The 18702-nt window shown below is 36.9% G+C and overlaps 1 pseudogene; it reads right to left on the bottom strand.

Moving 5' to 3' along the window:
• Positions 1-3804: 3804 nt before the first annotated feature.
• LOC102483847 (heterogeneous nuclear ribonucleoprotein A1-like) lies at positions 3805-7585 on the bottom strand (annotated as a pseudogene).
• Between the last annotated feature and the right edge of the window lie 11117 nt (positions 7586-18702).

Here is an 18702-nt window from a genome sequence, read left to right as displayed (position 1 = left end):
TGTGCTCAACATTGTGGTATATGGAACTTTTCCACTGACTTGAAAGTTCTCATTCTTTGTCTAATAAATGTTTCTGGGACCAGCAGATGGCATAAGGATTATGTTGCTTGACTCCCATGCAGTCAACCACAGTTTGAGTCCCAGACCTAGGAGGCTTAAAACTCATACCGGACATGTGTGCATGAATGCCCAAGATCCTGAGAGCAGAATGGAGAATGGATTGCAGCGTGGCCATACCCCCAGTGGGGTGATTTCTTGCTTTCTGTCTCTCTGTCTTACCGGAGAATGCACAAGCCCTAAAACAAAAATAATCTCTCAAACACAGCAAAACAAGACAAAACAACAACAACAACAAAAAAACAAAGCTTCTTTTCCCCAAGCCATAGGAAACCACTAACATTTTTACTGCTTTTTTAATTTTACTTTTTAAAAAATGTCATATAAGTGGAATTACGCAGTATAGTATTTTCAGATGGATGTCTTCAGCTTAGCAATATGCTTTTATTTTTTTTTATTTAATTTTATGTACTAATATTATTATTTTTAATTTGCTATAGAACATATGTGCCTACCAGAGGATGATACAGAGAGAGAGAGAGAGAAAATGAGAAAGCAAACTGTCAGATCCAGGACTTAAAGTACAGTTGGTCATGTGGGAGTCCAGTGCCTTAACCACCACACCACCTGCTGACCCTGGCAATATACTTTTAAGATTCACCCATGTTTTTGTATGGCTTGGTAGTTCATTTTGTTTATGTTGAATAGTGTTTCATTATATAGCTATAGCTATATCACAATTTGTTTACTAAATGTCTTGAAAACATATTAAAAAACATTTTAAATAAAATTGCCATAAATACTTGTGCACAAGATTTTTTTTTTTTTTTTTTGGTGAGGTTTTTGCTATAGGGCACGTGTGCTCTCCAGAAACACAGAGAGAGACAGAGAGACGGAAAGTGAGAAATCACCCCCCAGTGGGGATGGCCACACCACAATCCCTTCTCCTCCATTCTCCTCTCAAGATCTTGGGCACGCACGCACATGCACCCGGTGTGAGTTTAAGGCACTAGGTCTGGGACTTGAACCGCGGTCAACTACATGGGAGTCCAGCGACATAGCCATTACGCTAACTGCTGGTCCAAACATTCATGCACAAGATTTTGTAGAGGCTTGATCTCAAGTCAATTGGTAAATACCTAGGAGCATAATTCCTGAATCATAGAATAAATTTCACCATGTAATAAACTGACAAACATCTAAAGCAACTGTTCTGCTTTGTGTTCTTCCAGAAACAAATAAGAGTTCCCGGTGTTCCACACCTTTGTTGGTGATAGTTGTTATCAAGTTGTGGCATTTAAACAGTCCCAACAGGTGTGTGCCAATTTTTCACTGTGCTTTAATTTGTATTTTCTTAATGATAAGTAATACTGAGCCTTTTTGTATGTCCTTATTTTTCATCTGCATATCTTCTTTGGTAAGTTTTCTATTCGATTATTTTTCCCCACTTTAAACAGTGAATTGCATATGTTATTTTTAAGTTAATGCATTCTATGTATATTTTGACTAGAAATCTTTTCTCAGATATATCTCTCATTGGCTATATATTTCAGAGGCTATGTTTTATCTTCTCATTTTCATAATATATGTGTAAACTTTAAAATTTAATAAATTCCAAGATGTCATTTCTTAATTTTATGAATAATGATTTTTTGTTATATCTAACATCTCATCACCAAACACAATGCCAACTAGATTTTTCTCTTCTGCTTCTTTTTTAAAAATTATAGTTAGTGGGGCCAGCAGGTGGCATGGTGGTTGAGACACTGGACGCTCCCACATGGTTCGAGTCCTGGACATGGTGGCTTGCTTTCGCACTTTCCCTCTCTGTCTCTGTGTCTCTCTCTGGTCAAATTAAAATGAATTAATGAATATATAAAATTTAAAGTATTATAGTTATTATATTTACATCTGTTATTGACTCCAATTAATTTCTGTGTAATTTTTAAGAGCTGTTCATTTACTTATTTTTGCATATGGATTTCCAATAGTTCCAGTAACTTTGATAGAAAGTCTGTCTTTTCTCCATTGAACACTTCTGTTCCTTTGTTAAAAATCACTTAAATACATTTGTCTGGGTTTATTTGTTGGGTTCCATTGATTTAAGTGTCTCATTTCTCTCTACAAAACATCTTGCAGGGATTTGGATTAGCATTGCACTCATTCTGTAAATCAATTTGAGAAGACTGATATCTTAATATTGAGACCTCCAATTAATGAACAAGAAATATTTCTTTATTTATATCAATTTTTGATTTTTTCATCAATGTTTTTAGTTTTCTATACAGATTGTGCAAATATTTTGATATACTTAAGTCTAAATATTTAATTTTTTGTTTTATTATAAATAATATTTTTTCTTTTCAAACTTTTAGTTTTGAATGTTTGTACATAGGAAACATTACAGTAGTTTTGGTATACTTATTTATTAATTTAAAAAGTATTTATTTAGATGTTTTGAAGTTTTCTACATGGGTAATCCTGCCATTGATAAATAAAGGCAGTATCTTTTCTGCCTTTCTAATTTCTCTATTTTTTGCATTAGCCTGAGTATATTGAATAAGAATTGTGAGACAGAATATCTTTTCCTGGATACTTCCTGAACTTAGAGGGAAAGTATCCAGTCTGTCACCATTACATGTAATGTTACTTGTCAAGATTTTTTTTTTTTTTGTAGTTGTTCTATTTACATTTATTTATTTTTTTATTTTCAGAAAGCATAAGCATGAGAGAGAAAGAGAGAACTAGAAAGCACACTACAGGGCATGATGGTGCCACAATCCCTTCTCCTCCACTTCTCCATCTTGTCAGAATCCTGGGCAAGCACGCACATGCATTCAGCTTGTCTTTCAAGTTGCCAGGGCTGAGACTCAAACCACAATGTAGGATTGAGTCCCTTTATCACTGCACTATGGACTGGCCCGGTACTGTTCTTTTTCTTTTGAGAGAGAGATTTTTGCTATAGGGCAGGTACATTCACCAGAGAGACGGGGAGAGGGAAGGCAAGAAATCACTCCTCGTGGGGAATAACCACATGACATCCCACATCCCCCATTTTCCTCTCAGGATTTTGGGCATGCACGCACACACGCCCAAGTGTGAGTTTCAACTGCTGGGTTTGGGACTTGAACTGCAGCTCACTACGTGAGAGTCTAGCGCCTTAACCATCACATCACCTGCTGACTTTGACCCTGTATTGTTCTTAATAAAGTTGAAGAAGTGAATATTCCTAGGTTACTGAAAGATTTTTCATGAGAGAGTGTTAGATTTTATTATAAAATATATTCCTATGCTAATTGATATGATCATATTATTTTTGTTCTTTAGCTTATTGATAGATAGAAGACATTAATTGATATTTGGAAGTTGAACTAACCTTGCATACCTGGATAAATCTCTCTTGGTTGTGTTATAATTATTTTTTTAAAAAGGGACATATTTATTCAGCATCATGATTAGACTATTAGATTTAGCAATAAACAACATGGATGCAAACAAAAACAAATCTACATTAAAACCCTTTGTTGGAATGCTTTTCACAGAGCAGAAACTAAAGTGACTTGTTATACAATTAGTCACAAATATAGTCCTCATGTTTTTCTGCCCATACACATGAGTATTATCTAAAACACATCTTCTTTGTAGTAGCTAGGCCCTGCTTGGCTGAGTTCACAAATCTGTTATAACCTGTAGCTTCCCTGTCACTTCTCTGGCTCTCCTCTCCTGCTAAGCTTTGTTTTCTGACAGTTAATTAAAACCTCCGCCACTGTTATAGTTACTGCTGTGCTGGAACTGCCATAGACACCTTGATTTCATTGGCACAGTATTGGCCTCCACCAGGATAAGGGCCAGAGCTTCTTTCTGCCTCCAAATTCCACCCTCCTTGGGTCCAAAATTTGAAGACTGATAGCTATAATTGCCAAAATCATTGTAGCTTCCTCCAGCTCTAAAATTACTTCCACTATCATAGCCAAAGCCGCCTCTGCCTCTTCCATTGTTATAGCTGTCATAGCTGCCACTCACACCACGGCCACTGCCCTCATATCCATAACCCTGTCCATCAATTCCTCGACTTCTTCCAGAGTAACCAGGACTGTGTCTTCCATAACCACCATCATTACCAAATCCATTACAGCCATCTCCAGTTCCACCGCATCCACCACCACCACAGCTGCCACCAAAGCCACCACAACCACTGAAGTTTCCTCAACAACCAAAGTTGTCATTACTGCCAAAACCAACTCCTCAACCACTACCAAATTTTCCAGAACCACTTTGACCTCTTGGGCTGGAGAAAGCACTAGTCATTTCATGTTTGGACAGGGCTTTCCTCACTTCACAGTTGTGGCCATTCGCAGTATAGTACTTCTTCTTCTTCTTCTTCTTCTTCTTCTTCTTCTTCTTCTTCTTCTATTTTTTTTTTTTTGAGAGGTTTTTGCTACAGGGCTTGTGCGCTCACCAGAAAGAGACAGATAGAGAGATAGAAAGCGAGAAATCGCCCCCCAAGAGGGATTGCCATGCCACAATCCCTTCTCCTACATTCTTGTCTTGGGACACACGCACCTGCACCCGGTGTGAATTCAAGCCACTGGGTCTGGGACTTGAACCGCGGTCGACTACATGGGAGTTCAGGGACATAGCCATTACGCTAACTGCTGGTCCCATACAGTATGTTATTTCTGAATGACAATCTTATCCACAGAATCATGATCATCCAAGATTACAAAAGCAAAGCTTCTCTTCTTGCCACTGCCTCAGTCAGTCATGATTTCAACCACTTCAATTTTCCCATACTGTTCAAAATAATCTCTTATGGATCCAGCAGTTAGCCTAATGGCTATGTCGCTGGGCTCCCATGTAGTCAACCGTGGTTTGAGCCCCGAACTCGGTGGCTTAAACTCACACCGGGTATGTGTGTGTGCGTGCCCAGGATCCCAAGAGGAGAATGGAGGAGAAGAGATTGCAGCGTGGCCATCGCCCCTGGAAGGTGATAGCAAACCTCCTCTTCTTGCCACTGCCTCGGCCAGTCATGATTTCAATCACTTCAATTTTCCCATACTGTTCAAAGTAATCTCTTAGACGATGTTCTTCAGTGTCTTCTTTAATGCTACCAACAAAGACCTTTTCCACAGTTAAGTGGGCACCCAGTCTTTGAGACACTTCTCTTGAGACAGCCCTCTTTGGTTTCAGAGCTTTTCCACCCACCTGTGTGGCTTTGCATTCATGGTTGCACCCTCCTGCTCCACAGAGGCATACGTGACAAACCGAAAGCCCCTGAAGTGCTTGGTGTTGGGATCTTGCATTTCTACACAGTCTGGGAGCATTCTCCATTGCTCAACATGGCTCCTCAGGCTCTCATCAGTTGCTTCAAAGCTCAACCCTCTGATAAAGAGTTCCCACCCCTAAGAAGAGAAGAGTATGGAGAAGGGTAGCAAGAGAACAAATAGACAGGCATGACCTTAGTAGGATACAGATATGGTTTATTACCTGTTGACGATGATGTGTATAGTATTCTCAACTGGATTGGTCAGAGAAGTATTTCCAGTTGGGTAAAGTCTTTTTACAAGCAAAATGAAAAATAGTGATTGTTTAAAAAAAAAATCATTGGAATAATAATAATAATAACTGGGAAAAAATGAAAAGCTATTGGATGATGAAATGGGGATTTTAATGTCTCTGTATTGACTGATATGCATGGTATTCCTTCTGGAAAAAGAAATGTAATACACTGTAAAGTTATATGTGATTCAATGTAATATAAACAAGATTGTGATAATAGTAAAGAAACTTTAAAAAAATTAAAAAAAAGAAAAAAATAAGAGCTTCTGCCCCTGTTCTGGCTCCTTAGGAGACTTGGACTTAGATGGCAGTGGGAAAAGGGGCTACAACAATGCTTTCCCAGTAGCATCCACTGGCAGAAAGGAGTAAGCTAACGAACATATCTCTGTATATTATTTTTATGCAAATAGTTTATTAAATATGTTTGCATCTATATTTATGACAGTTATGGGTCTGCAGTTTTTGGGTTTTTTTTCTTATAAAGTCTTTATCCTGTTTCGTGTTAGGATAACAGTGATCTTACAAGATGACTTAGAATGTATACCTTCTGCTTCTATTTTAAGGAAGAGATTGTGGTGGAAATTAGTGTTGTTTAAATGTTTGGTCTAGTTCAAAAGTTAAATCATGTAAGTCTTGATCTTATCATGTTAGTGTTCTCTGAACTATCTAGATGTGTGGTTTACTCTCTTTCATGGATTTTTTAAAAAATTTAGTTTTCAAATAATTATTTTATAAATATCAGCCCATACTCGTTATCTATTTCTGTTTGTGTGAGTTTTTGTCTTTTGTGTCTTTCACAGAATTGGTCCATTTCATCTAAGTTATCAAATCTTGGGTACTGAATGATTCACAGTATTCTTTTATTGCACATTTAATAACTTTTTTGTCCATGGGGTTGGTGTTGATGGTTCATCTTTCATTTCTGGTATTGGTTATGTGCATCTTCTCTCTTTCTTTTTTGCCAACTTTCAATTAATTTTATCAGTCATTTTTATCTTGGCAGTGAATTAACTTTCCTTGTTTTCTTGTTGTTTTTTTTCCCCAATTTAATTGATTTCTGTTCTAATTTTAGTTTCTTTTCTTACTTTTTGTTTAATTTATTGTTTTTCTCTTATTTCTCAAAGTCGATGGTTAGTTATTATTTTTGGAGCTTTCTTATTTTCTCTTTGATTAATATATGCATTTAATACCATGAATTTACCTTTCTATACTGTTTTCACTGAATCCCACAATTTATTTTTATTGAATTTTTATTTTTATTACATTAAAGATATCTCCTATTTATGTTAAAACTTTGATTGATGTGTTATTAAGAAGTATGTTATGTAATTCCAAACATTTGATACATTTTTAGCTATCATTCTTATGTTGATCTTTTCAATTAATTTCATTGAGGTCGAAGAACTTATTTTCTATTATTTATATTTTTTAAATTTTTTAAAATGTATTTATAGTTCAGTACCATGTCTATGTAATCAGTCCATACAAGCTTGGTGATTGTTAAGTGTGAACTTGAGAAGAATAAGTGTTTTACTGTTGTTACAAACCATATTTGAAATGTTGACCTATACCATTCTTATTTGCTTGGAGGGATTCTTAAAACATTTTTCCCCCCGGGGAATGCTTATTGGATATAGATTTCTTTAGTTTTGATTCACCTGAGAATAAATCATTCACTTCACTTTTGAAGAAAAATGTTGTTGACTATAGAATTCTAGTTACTGTCCCCACCCACACATGAGATACAGCATTAATCTTATTTTCATGGTTTCATATGAAAACCTACTCTAATTCTTCTTCTTCTTTCATGATAGATGTAAGAGGAGGCCCCAAATCTGAGAGTGCTTAACTGTAATGGCTATGATTCCAAAAACACAACAGGAGGTCCACTAGGGAAATGAATTTATTTGCTTACAGATGCAGGATAGGATGCTCCACTGATGGCAAGGCAGATAATGGTCCATGGCATCACTAAACATAGGCTCAGGTTATATATGATTTGGATCAAAGAGTACTTACATCAACTCATCAGCACTGACTCCCTTTTGCCAAGGCAGGGGTCTGGTTTCTACATACCTTGCTGCAGATTACAACAAAAGGTTAGCTTATAGATTAAAAGAATCAGTAGAGCAAGCTTTAGGGTTTAGTGCCCCCAATCTTGTGGGGTTGATATGGGGGCAGTGCACAGATCTCTGGAATGGCCCCCAATGTGAGCCAGTACCTTGAGGTGAAGGTAATGGTCATAAGATGTTTTGGCAACCCAGCTATAGCTTGCAGCTAGGTCTCTAGGAAGACAAGAACAAGACAGTGAGGGAGGGAGAAAAGAGCTCAATGCATGGTGCCTATTGGCAAGAGATAAGATGTTTTATTCCTTCCAAGTTCTTTAGAGCTTTTTCTCTGTAACTTGTTATCTGAATTTAGAATGTTATAAGCCTAGGTATTTTTTTTATTTGTTTGTTTGTTTGACATTTATGATCTTATCATGTTAGTGTTCTCTGAACTATCTAGATGTGTGGCTTACTCTCTTTCATTAATTTTGTAAATTTCTTTGCCCTGATTGGTTTGTCTTATTATACTCTATTTTTTCATACCTTTTGGCACACGTTGCAATTTTTTTGTTGAAATCAGAATATATTTCATTGGATTGCAGGAACTGCGGTAAACCAGCATTTTGTTTAAGGATTTATGTCAGCATGGCTACAATTTAGGTTTATATTGCAGTTACATATATATATAAAGTGCCATATTCTTCTATTGTCATTGTTTTTGTTTCACAAAATCATCTTCTAGGACGGATAAGCAAGTGCAGCCAACTTCCAAGAGAAAAGATATACACACAAGACCCAACTGCACTTCTATATTCTATCAAAGAACATTTGGAAACTAAACGTAAAACTACAGTGCTATTGGGTCAACAGGTGGTGTGATGGTTAAGGCACTGGATTCCTACAGAGTCAACCATGGTTTGAGTCCTGGATCTGGTGATGAAAAACGACTGGCCATGTGTGCATGGGCATCCAAAACCTGGAGGTGGGGGGGGGTGGAGGAGAAGGGATTACAGCATGGCCATTCTCCCTACTAATGATTTCTCTATTTCCCCTCTATCTGTCTCTTTCTGGCTAGTACATGCACCCTACAGCAAAAACCTTTAAAAAAAATGTGCCATTTATATTGCTCAAAAAATTAAATACCTTTGTGTGACTTTAATAAAACAAGCACAGTGCTTGCTGAAAAATGACAAAATACGGACAATAAAAGTCAAATAAGATCTAAATAAATGAGATCAGCAGATGGCACAGTGGGTACGTTGCTGGACTCCCATGTAGTTGACTGCGGTTTGAGTCCTGGACCTTGCAGCTTAAAACTCACCCTGGTGCATGTGCATGCATGGCCAAAATTCCAAGAGGAGAATGGAGAAGAAGGGATTACGGCATGGCCACCCCTCCTGGGGGGGGATTTCTCAATTTCTGTCTCTCTGTCTCTCTAGCAAGCACACACGCCTTATTGCAAAAATCTTTCTGAAAAAAATAAAAGAATAAATGAAAGCTATCCTATTTCTATGGATGTTCACAAAGTAAAATGTTAATCTTTCCTAAATTGATAAACATATTTAACACAATTCTTACCAAACTCAGAAGGTATTTTTTGCAAATAAAAATTAATTTATTCTAAAATGTATGCGGAAATGCTAAGCAACAAAAATAGCTAAAATAATTCTGAAAAGTTATAATGAATGGAAGCATTCTATTTGAAGTTAAGATTTATTATATAGCTACAATAATCAGGACTGTGTTGTATTTTTAGAGAGATAGGTATATAGATTGTAGAACAGAATAGTGAATCCAGGAATATATTCATATAAATATTCTCAATTAATTTAAAAAAAAATTGAGAGGTTTTTGCTATAGGGTGCGTGTGCTCGTCAGAAAGACAGAGATGGAGAGACAGAAAGTGAAAAATTACCCCCCAGGGGGGATGGTCATACCTCAATCCCTTCTCCTCCATTCTCCTTTTGGGATCCTAGGCACGCACGCACACGTGCCCAGCGTGAGCTTAAGCTACTGGGTCCAGGACTAGAACCATGGTCGACTACCTGAGAGTTCAGTGACATAGTCATTACGCCAACTGCTGGTCCCCTCAATTAATTTTTAATGAATGAGAAAAAACGATTAAACAATGGATTGATGTCTTTTCCAGTAAGTAGCACTGGATAAACTAAGTATCTGTAAAAAAATAAATAAATAAATGAAACAGATAGACCTCACATCTTATACAAAATATAATCTTTATACCTTATATAAAAATGAACTAAAAATGTATTGTAGACCTAAATATAAATCATAAAACTATAAAACTTTAAGAACAAATTGAAAGAAAATGTTAAGGTTGTAGTTTATAATGAAGAGTTCTTAGATAAGAGACCAAAAGCATGATTCATGATTCATAGAAAAGAAATCAATTAATTGGACTTTTTCACTGATAGAAGTGTTTACTCAGTGAAAGACCTTAAAGGAACTAAAAGACAAGCTACAGATGGCAAGAAAATATTCGCCAACTACATATCCGGCAAATGACGTATATATGTAGAATCTGCAAAGAACTCTAAAAACTTTATAGTTAAGAAAACACATATCAAGTAATCCAATTAGAAAATGGATAAAAGACACAATGACAAAAATAAGCACATAGGTGGATGTTTACCATCATTAGTCTTTAGGAAAATGAGGTATCACTGCACAGCTATTAAATAGGGTGTCTACACGCACACACACATAGACAGGGTGGAAACCAAATGCCAGTGAGATCTAAAACACTGGATCAATATACATTTCTCAGCTGCTCTAGAAAAATATTTTGCATATTTCATTTAAACATTAAATACAATGATCATAAACTCAGAAATTGCACCTGTAAACATTCATCTCCCCGAAACAAGAACATATTCCTACAAAAAACTAGACTCTATTTTTCAAAAAAGCTTTACTTGTAATAGCCACAACATACAATGGCCAAAATGTCCCTCATCAGGTAGATACCTAAACTGAGGTTACTTGTGTCCTAGACATTTGCTAGTAATAACAATAGTAATAAGACAGAGTACTGACACACACAGTTCGTGCTCGTCTCAAGGACCCGTGCTGGGTGAGAAAGGCCAGTCTCGGTGTCATGCTTCATGACTTTGTTTATATAATTTTCTCAGAACTACAGAACTACCTTTCTACTCCCTTCAGGGCTCAGGTCAATGAAGCCTTACCCTACTGGCTTTAGTAATAACATAAGCTTGAGATACACAGGGAGAGGAAGCAGCTTAATGACTGCCAGGGCAGAGATGAGGAGGAGTAGGATGGATATACTCCTCAGGGGCAACGCAAGGAAGGTTCTGTGGTCATGAGCTGCTTCTGTGTCTCCCTCATGTTGACTGCATTAATGCATGTACACATTTGATAAAATTACACAGCACTCTACACACGTGGTGTCAATGCTAATCACTGAGTTTTGATTGGTACTATAATCACTTAAGACTGTAACACTGGGGAAAATAAAATGGGTAAGAGAATATTGGATCTCTCTGTGTATGCTGTCTGTAACTTTTACTTGTGGATAACAATTTTCAAAAAAATGAGGGTTTTAAAATATCTTTTTTTTTTTTGGACAGATTTTCACTGTAGGGCGCGTGCGCTCGCCAGACAGACAGAGAGAGACATAGAGACAGAAAGCGAGAAATCATCCCCCGGGGGGATGGTCACGCCGCAATCCTTTCTCCTCCATTCTCCTCTTGGGATCTTGGGCACGCACGCACACGCGCCCGGCGTGAGTTTTAAGCCACCGGGTCCGGGACATGAACCGTGGTCGACTACGTGGGAGTCCAGCAGCATAGCCATTACGCTAACTGCTGGTTCCCAAAATATCTTTATATTATTTAAACTTCATGTGTTTAAACTTTATAATCTTTATCATATGATTTAAACTTTATTCATGAACTCAACAACTATTACTAAATGCTTCATCTGCCAGTACTATTATTTTTCAAAAAACGTTGCCAGAGGGCATGTGAGCTCACCTCAGAGAGATGGAGAGAGAGAAAGCTACCCCTCTTGGGAATATCCACATGACAGTCCTTCCTCTATTTCTCTATCCTGCCAGATTTCAGGGGCACAAAGGCACACATGCCTGATGTATTTCTCAAGCCTCTAGATCCAGGACTAAATCTGCAGGCTCGTCTCTGTGGGATCAGGCTGCCTTGATCACCAGGCAATCGAGCAAGCCTGTGCGAGCACTACCCTAAGTGATAGGAATTCATCAGTGAATAGAGCAAACTTGCATTCTCATGGGCTTCTAATTCTGGTTGGAGCATACAGAATGTAAACAAACAAATCTATACAGTTTACAGTCTGTGCTATGTTTGATAATGAAACTTGTTTTAAAAAAGAAAAAAAGTATCTATCTCCTTACTCTGCTTGAATCCTGGGCTTTTATCCAGTATGATCAGAGAAAGTCACCGAGAAAAGGTTTTGGGTATCCGAGCCCTGAAGAAAGTAGTCAGGAGGGTAACCGAGAAAACTGTGTTGTAGGCAGAGGACATGGCAAGACCCCGACCTCAGAGGAGCAAGGAAGCTTACGTAGCCAATTTATGAGTGGGAGAGTGTGGCAGGAACTAGGACATGTCTCCAGGTTATGTACACCTGGATAGAAGTTTAGACTTCTACTTACCTGGAAAAGCCCTTGGAGGATTTTAAGAAAAATAAAATGATGTGAGTTAAGATTAAAAGATAGTACTCTGATTTTATTACACTAGAATTCAGAGAGGTTCAGATGGATGTAATAATCCAAGAAAATAACCTGCCACTCATAAATACAATATATCTCATTTTTCTTATGAGAATATAGAAATTTAATTTTTAGGAGTCCTCAAAACTTCAGTGTTATTAAAGTTGTTTATCTCTTGTCAAACGTCAAGATCTATCTATATTTAGATCTTTGGTAGAAAGTTTCTTCATAAAAATATGAAACCAGATAAATAGTCCTACTCTGTACAGATTCATCCATTCACATAACAACATATTCAACATAGCACCCGTCCCCCTTGCACTGTAACACGTTTAAATTTTTATTCTTTATTTATTTATAAAGCATATTTTATTTAGCAGACATTGTCATTTGTTATGTAAATTGAGATGAATAAGAAAAGATTTCCGTCTTCTATTTTTTTCCTGTGTTGTGTAGGTGATTAAGAACAGTGTGGAGAGAAGGAGCAGAGATTCTATAAGAGTAATAAATGTAAGCTATGGCAAAAGAATAAAAAATATATATTCTTAGATGGGTTCAAAGGTGACGCTGAGGGATGTTGAAGTAGGTATCTGCCTCCTGGGCGAAGGGGAACATTCCAGGGTGCCTCTGGAGAGTATCGGGACCCAGGCAGGAAGCCATGAACAATGTTCAGTGGGCACAGTATCGGTGCTCCACCTGCACGGCCTTGCTGTGTGAAGCAAACTCTCATCTGTACCTCTAGCTCACACCTCATGGCATTTTAGACTCAATGCATCCACATTGTGAGACTGATGAGTGATTGAATTTATTTTTTTCCCACATTTTACTGATACACAAAATATCTTACTTAATCTAATTACTTTCAATAACAAGTTCAGCTGACAGATACGTATCTGGGAACACATGTCTGACTTAAGGCATAAAACTCAGTGAGTAGAATGAATGTGATAAAGTAGCCCCTTGCTGAGGCTATATAGCTTATTGCAATCATTAAACAGGTATTTTTTAATATATTTTTTAATTTCAAGAAAAAGTGTTAGCTTTAATAAATCAAAATCAAAAAATGTTCAGAGAAATTTGCTTAAGACTTAAAGCCAGGAAAAAGGTTAGGATTCTGAACCTATTTGGGTCAGAACACAGAAAAGGAATCCTCAAACGAGGTTAGAAATGAGCAGAGAACACGTAGTTGTATCATGAAGAGCCAGGACTTAGTCCTGTAAGAAATGGCGAGTTTTGACAACGTTGCACAAATCACCATCGTTGTATTTACCGTAGCAATCCCATGGTAAGGGCAGAACAGAAAGCATCTGAGATGCTTTCTTCTTTTACCACTCTGTCTTTGTTAAGTACATGTAGATCTTGGGAAAACAAAACAAAACAAAACAAAACAAACAGAAAACACAACGCTGGGAAATATAAGAAAAAATAAAAAAAGGCTTGCAAAGTTATTTTTATGTTTTATTTTTTTTTTCCTGTTTCTTTTCCTTTTTTGTCCCCAGGGCAGGGGCATGGGCTCTCATTGGAGAAAGACTGAGAAAGAGAAGGAAAGTGAGAAATCACCAATCAGGGAGGTTGATCATACCACAATCCCTTCTCATCCATTATCCAATCAGGATTTGGGGCACACACACCTGGTGTAATTTTCAAGCCCTTGAGTCTGGGCCTCAAACCATAGTTGGTCTTGTTGTAATTCAGTGCCTTAACCATCACGTCACCTGCCAGCTCCAAAAGTTCCTTCTTTAATAGGTAGACAAGGTCATTGGTGAACCAACGAACTGAGAAGAGAGTAGACAGAGGTCAGATAGTGTTATGGTTTGAATGTGTCCCTCCAAAATTCAGGATTTGAAATTTAAGCCTAGTGTGATGGTATTAAGAGATAAGGCCTTAAAGAGGTGATCAGGACATGAGAGCTCCACCCTCATGATTGAGATTAAGTCCTTTATAAACCAGGTCAGCTGGCTTGTCCTTCGGCCTTGCACCGTGTGAGGATGTGCATTCTTCTTATCCTTTGGAGGTCAGGAAGGATAGGAGGAATGCAGTCTTGGTCTTGGTCCTTCTAGTCTCTAGAAGGGTGAAAAAGTTTAGTTTCTATTCTTTATAAATTACCCAGTCTCTGGCATTTTGTTATAGCAGAATAGACTAAATCAGATGGAGAGCAGCATTTAAGAATGATGGAGAGCAGATGATAATAAAGCGTTCAATTGTTTACATGTAGTAGGAAGATGAGTGGACAAAAGCATCTAGGAGGTTTTAAAAAGTTAAAATATTATACATAGGATGATATCATTGATCAAGAGAAAAAAATAAACATTAAAGAGCAAGTAGTGATTGTGTCGAAAGACCAGCACAAATTCAATTGGAAGATATCAGCTTTGAACTACTTATAAGCAAATTTTTGATTGGAGATAGAGAAACAAATCAGTTTTGAGTAAAAATGTATTAAACAAAATAAGTATTAATAGATGCCAAGATGACATTTTTTAGTAACTGTTGAATTTTTGACTCCTAGGGTATATTAAATTGCAACATAGTCTAGTTAAGTTCTTAGAAAGTTAGCTTTTATTGTTTTTATTTTGACTAACTGGGCCTCACAGGAACTAGGTCTTAGAAATAGCCTCAGGTCATTAATTAAAAGGAGGAGGAGAAGGAAAAGTAGAACTAGCAGGATAAGAAGAGAAAGAGGAAGAGAAAGGAGGAGCCATAGCAATATAACGTAAAGAAATCAAATCTCTTCCCAATGGCAAACTGTTTGTGTATTCCCTGTATCAACTCACAACCCTGGTGGTAGAATTTTTGTCCTCTTTGTTTCTATTTTGAAATATCTCCATATCTTGACTAGATGTTGACATGTAGGTGCTAAGATCTCAAACCTAACGATAGTTTCAATAGATCAGAAGCCAAATATTACAGATGTGAATGGTTCTCTGCACCAGCAATGGGAAAGAAGGCATCTGCAAAGCAAACTCATTGCATATGGCCAGAGAGGTCTATGGAGCTGATGTGAAAATGTGGGGTAGAGTTTGCAGCATTATGAAATTCTGGAGCTGTTCTAATATTATATTTTGAGCCCAAATTAAAGCTCCCCAATTCAAATGACAGACACACTCAACAGATATTCTTTAATGCTTTTGTGAACAAACTCATATATCTCATATATTTCCATTTGTGTATATGTGTGTTTGTTACTTTCTTCCCTTTTTGGTAGTTATGTGATGATCCTCCTGTTGTATGGCTTAGATAGTGTTTTTTTCCTCAAAGTGTTATGTTTTAAAATTTGGACCCTAGTATAGCAGCATTGGGAGGTATTAAGACTTAAGAAAAGTGAATTCTCATGTCTGATGTTTGGATTATGGAATCATCGTCCTTGTGAATGGATTACTATTGTCTCGTGAGAACCAGTGAGTTCTAGTTCCCATGAGAAGGGGTTATCTCCCACAAGGGGGGGGGGGTAGTCAAAGGAAGATGGCTGCCCTCATGTCTTTTTGTGTGCATATGCTTACCATCCTCTCTGCCGCTGTGAGCTATGTTGCAAAGTAGACTAGAGGCTTGCCTAATGTTGGCTCTATGCCTTTGGACTTCCCAGCTACCTGAATCATAAGTCAAATAAATCTCTATTTTTCTTTTTTAATAAATTGCCAAGTCTCAGATATTTGTTAGCAACACAGCAGCAGACAAATGCATCATACCTTAGCCACTAGAGTAGGTGGGACTACAGCTGCACACCATTGCACCTGTTTTTAAGGGTGGGCTTAGTCATTGCATGTGACCTGTGTCTGCCAAGCAGCACCATCATTCAGCATACGCTACTATAGCTGGGTCATTTCATTTGTTTCCAACATATTGATGATCTCTAGTGGGCATATGTATTAGTGGGAAAATATTATACATAATTTTTATAATACAGCAAGTATATGTGTTTGAGAATACAGCCCATATATGGCTTAACTGATAACTTCATGATGATAAAGTGATGATAATAATGATCTATCTCTGAAGATGAACACTTAAAATTTTTCATCACAGACAACTGTGAGGCTGCTTCACAAACATGTTACCAGTATCCGTATGAGAATGCAGTAATTTTCTAGGGGCATTGCAATGCCACAGGATGAATATTTTGTGCCATCTGGAGCATAAACATTGCTCAAAGTCATGTATAAATAGTAAAAATAATGACAAAAGGGTAGCTATTTCAAAAAACTGAATAAAGAAATACATTAGTTTTTATACTACAATATAAAGTCTAGAGATTTTGTGCTTACAAAAATATGCTAAGATATTGCCCCCAAGATCCCCTAAGAATATACCTTTTCTATCTACCATAGCAAGGATTATTTATATTTGAATGAGCTTATCACATAAAGATTAAGTCTCTGAAAGCTCAATAAAATTTTAAATCAATCCTGCCATCAGAAGAATATCAAATGTATTCAGTGATAGGTAAATAAATAGACAGAAAGATGGTAAATAAATAGATAGAGGGGTCGTATTTAGCATGGAGCAGCCCGTAAGAAACTGAATACATGTACTTCATCTGTCTCTCTGTCATTGGCAATTGGGTCACTGGAATAATAAGTAGGTCACTTTGAATGACAAACGGAATAGTACTTGGCACATACCTGTTTGTTTTTTGATAAAAGGGCAACTTGAGCTTTTTTACACTTTATTTATTGAGTAACCAAATTGATTTTAAAATATTAACATTTTTTTAAAAAAACTTACTTACATATTTATTTTATGAGAGAGAAAGAGTGAGAGGCACCTCCAGGGGTTCCTACACACGATATTCCACCAAGCCCTGCAGCTGGCCAAGATTACAGACATGCCTGGTGCATTTGGGCAGATCTGGTATGTGAACCCACAGCCTCACTATACGCCTCAAGGATCACACAGTAACACTCCTATCTACAATCTTAACGTTTTAATCTTGATCTGTTCATATGGCTAAAGATATCATTAAAAAACAAACAAACAAACAAAAAACACTGACATGCCAGCTGGTGTCATGACGGCTAAGGTCAACTACACAGTTTAAGTTCCAGACCTAACAGTTTGAAAAAAATGTGGAGACATGTGCATGCGTGCCCAAAATTCTGAGAGAAAAATGGAGAAGAAATTATTGCAGTGTGGTCATTCTCCCTAAGAGGTGCCTTTTCAGTTTTCTTCTCTCTCTGTTTCTTTCTGTTGAACCCATGTGTCTGATAGCAAAATTGAAGAAAAAAAAAGAAAGAAAGAAAAAAGAAAGGAAAGAAAAGAAATAAAGAACTATCTTGGTGTCATGAAATGTTTTCACCTTTTTTTTTTTTTTCGAAAGCCACAGAAATCCTAAGTTAAGCAGACAAAAAAATGCTAAAAAGATATGGAAAAATTTACAGAATAAAAAGAAAAGCTAACATTTAATTGGGCATTAGAGGTACTAAGTAATTGAATCATTTCATAAGCTAAGTAACAGAAATCAGTGGATACTCTCTTCAAGTCTTCAACTTTGAGAAGGATTGGTGCCATCCATGTTAAAAAATATATACCTGTATAGTGTTGGAGACTGGCTGGCCACTCACTGGACCTACTCATTTCTCTTTCCTGTAGGATGCAGAGTGAGATCACATTTCCCAGCACCTTGTGCAGTGAAATGTGGATGAGTTCTCTGAGGTATGTCACTTCCAAGCATGGCCTGTACATTTACCCCGTTATATTCTGCCGTCTAGCCCTCCATTTGATGGGTGGGTTATGTTGCCATGGCTGATCACTGGAAGCCACAAATTTTGTATATTGCAGTGCTTTCTTCCTCTAGCCTGAGTCCCTGAATCGTGTAGAGAAGACATCTTTCCCTGCTCCAAATAATAGCTAATTACACTTTATGTGAGTTAAAAACAAACAAAAACAGCTTAAACTGTTCAAAATGCAGAAATGGCAATGTTTCTCTATTTGACCATCAGTTTTCCTTTAAGTAACAAAAATGCATGTTACAAGGGTTGTTGTGAGGCTTAAATAAGATACTTAATGAGCTTAATAGAATTCCCAGCACACAGGACCTACAGTTAAACTTGTAGTAAATGTTCATTGTTACATTTAGGTAACTTGTATTAAGCTAAACAAGAAACAAATCATATCCAATTATTTCCACAAATATTAGAATTTACTTATCTAAATACATTATTAATTGACTAATTTTTTTTAGATTTTTCTCTGGTGACCCGAGCTTACGTTTACAACTATCTTCCACAAGTTAAAAAAATCAGTGTTAAACTGAACAGAATTACGTAATATTTTTTCTTTTAAAATATATCCAAGCATTATAGTTCATTCCTAAAAATTAGT

The sequence above is a fragment of the Tupaia chinensis genome, unplaced genomic scaffold, assembly GCF_000334495.1.
Source record: "Tupaia chinensis unplaced genomic scaffold, TupChi_1.0 Scaffold000095_1, whole genome shotgun sequence".
NCBI classification, from domain to species: domain Eukaryota; kingdom Metazoa; phylum Chordata; class Mammalia; order Scandentia; family Tupaiidae; genus Tupaia; species Tupaia belangeri.
The sequence above is the reverse complement of the archived record's forward strand: the minus strand, read 5'-3'. Positions and strand labels throughout refer to the sequence as shown.